Genomic DNA, 2,920 nt, shown 5'->3' with positions numbered 1-2,920 from the left:
CCTCCTCCTCTTCCTCCTCTTCCTCCTCTGAGCCTGTGCTCCTCCCCAGGTGCTTACATCACCTCAGCTTTGCTTCTCAGACACATGGCTCTTCCTAATACCACTTGTGCCACTGGCATAGAATTGTCAGATCTGACCCTCTCACTTGGACTCTACCCTGCTAGAAGTCTGTCTGTCTGTCTGTCTGTCTGTTTCTCTCTCTCTCTCTCCCTCTCCCTCTCCCTGTCTCTCCCTCTCCCTGTCTCTCCCTCTCTCCCTCTCTTTCTCCCTCCCTCTCTCCGTCTCTCTCTTCCTCTTCCCTCTCCCTCCCTCCCTCTCTCTCCCTTTCCTCCTCCCCCTTGATGAGTGCTCCACTTAGGTCGAGCAGCCCAGGTTCCAAGAGTAACCCCACTGAGCCCCAGTGCAGCACCCCCTGCATCTGCGTCTGCACCCGGGACCAGCCTGGGCACCCTCTGGGACTTGACTCGCCCCGCCCTCACTGTCCCTGGCTGGCTCTGCTCTCAGCGCTGTCATTCCTGCTGCTGCTTGCTTGCTTGCTTGCATGCTTGCTCGCTAGCTTGCTGCTTAGGTCTGCAGAAGCTTGCAGGAGCAAGGGGCCAATAACAGAGCCTTATTCGGGAGTGTAACAGGGACCAGTGAAGGAATGTGCTACCTAAGTGACACAGCTCCTTGTTCTACTGTGGGGGACAGATCCACTTCTGTAACAGATGCCAATGAGCTCTGGGCTCCAAGTCTTGACAGAAACCTGGGGAAATTTGGGCAGGTCATGAGGCTATTAAGCTGCAGGCTGAGAGCTAGCACAGCCAGATGCCTCTGGAATGCTCAGGGTGGCCACCAGGCATACCTGCTTCTTTCCAGACACACCTGAAGCCTCACTCCAGTCTCCCCTCCCTCGCCATTGTAGCTGTCTCAGGGGAGGGCAGAGCTGGCAGCCCAGAGATTCACAGACTGGACCCTCAGCAGCCAATGAGAGGGCCGCTTCCATGTCCCACAGAAAATCCATGCGCGCGCAGCTGCCTGCCAGGAGTGCTGCAGCCCTGTGGGAAAGTGACATGGGGCAAGTGGTGCTTGCTCAGCCATTGGTTCCAGCCCCAACACCCAAGGATTGGCAGTGAGGAAGGGCCATGGCTCCTGGAATCAACTCTACCAGACCTAGACAGCTTCAAGTAATTTCACTCACTTAAGCAAGTTGTGATACTGCTCAGTGCTGATGTCACTAGACACACTCATGGGGACAGGGGTCCTATCTGTCATAATTGTGGCCACAGAGCATTACAGGTGTGGGTCCGACTAGAACTTCCATCTGGTAGACTTGGGGCACTGTGTCACCCAGTCAGCAAAGCTTTCTGACTCTAGGAAACAAGGTCTAAAGTGAAATCCATCTGCCCATTCATACCACACCCTCTCACCCACCCAGTCATTGAGGCATTATGTGAAAAGTCCCCAGGGATGTGCTCTGGCCAGGCCTTGTGCTGATATTGGGGACAAGAGGTGTAAGTCACTATGTAAGAGGAGTGAACAACATGCACAGATCATGACAACACAGAGAAGGATAAAAACTGTTGAGGAAGCATTACAGAGAAATTTTTTCAGCCTAGGAGGTAGAGGTACTTCCCGGAGGAAGTGACATTGGGCTGGGTCATGCAGACTGAAAAGCTGGTCAGACACAGAAGGAGAAAAGGCATATCGGTCACTACGTGAACTGTTACTCCAACTAAGAACCTCCTACCTGGGTCCCCAGGCTTCAAGGGGTTTCTTCAGTTTTCTTCAACAATTCCATAAACATCCCTCAAATACTGACTTCAGGCTCTCCTAGCCTAGTGAGGAACACCTAATTATACAGAGAAATCACAGGATGGTATGACCCCCTATATGGGCTTTGCAGCTCCTTGTGGACCGTGGTAGGTCTCCAAGGGGACAAACTTGAGGTCAGAAAAAAGAGCTCGGGATATATCAGTCCCAGAACAAGTAGGAAGAGCTAAGAGTGAAGCATCTTGGGAAAATATTATGAATATGGTAAAGATCATGACGATCTGTGAACATAATAAAAATTGTGACTGTGATAAATGAAGTTTAGGGAACATTTGATCCATGCTCTCTTATTCACTTGTGATAGGTCCTAGGTATGAGTTTGCGTAGGTTCAAGTTTATAAATATGAACTGAAAAAAAAAGGCTTAGAGCCACTTGGAAAGACAGAAAGATATCTTGAGATGATTCTAACATGTTGTGAGCCATCCTGAAAGCCAAACCAGAGTCAAATTTAACTGAGTTGTGCATTTGGGACCCTCGGTTATATTCCCAGGGGCCACATAAGGAAACTTGAATAGGAACAGGTAGATTTTGGAAGGTTTGGGGAGTAAGAAGATGGGCAGGCAGTGTGAGGAATGAGTGAGTGTTCACAAACTAGACGCATCTGTTAACTCACTGCCCGGGTCAAGGTGGTGAACATGACAGAAGCCCTCCTCAAAGCATTTTTTTTTACCGTGCTGGGGATGGAGCCCAGAGCCTTGCACATGCAAGGCAAGTAGTCTACCACCAAGCTACACCCACTTCAGAGCACTTTGTAAAACTGTCATTGTAGATCTTGCTCACAACAGGCTTGTGGGCAGGCATAGGTTGAATTCACTCTACAGATACCCAGATAAGGGCCAAGAGAGAAGAAGTAGCTTGGTCAAAGTCCTTGTGGGTTAATCCATTTTTCCTTTATACACGCTGAAGTTATTTGCAGAGGAGGAAAACAGCAAAAGAGAATAGTAGACACAGACCCCTCATTTCTCCCTGCATCCTCTCTACTTCATCATTCTTCTCTCTCTTCTCACATGGAAGTCTATGCCCTGAGTCCCACATGCTCACCTCCTCCTTTCGGCAAGTCCTACTGCACTGCATGGCTGGCCCATGGAGCTTTCTTTGCCCAGTCAC

The sequence above is a fragment of the Fukomys damarensis genome, unplaced genomic scaffold, assembly GCF_012274545.1.
Source record: "Fukomys damarensis isolate Sample0158 unplaced genomic scaffold, DMR_v1.0_HiC HiC_scaffold_39, whole genome shotgun sequence".
In the NCBI taxonomy this organism is placed as follows: domain Eukaryota; kingdom Metazoa; phylum Chordata; class Mammalia; order Rodentia; family Bathyergidae; genus Fukomys; species Fukomys damarensis.
The sequence above is the reverse complement of the archived record's forward strand: the minus strand, read 5'-3'. Positions refer to the sequence as shown.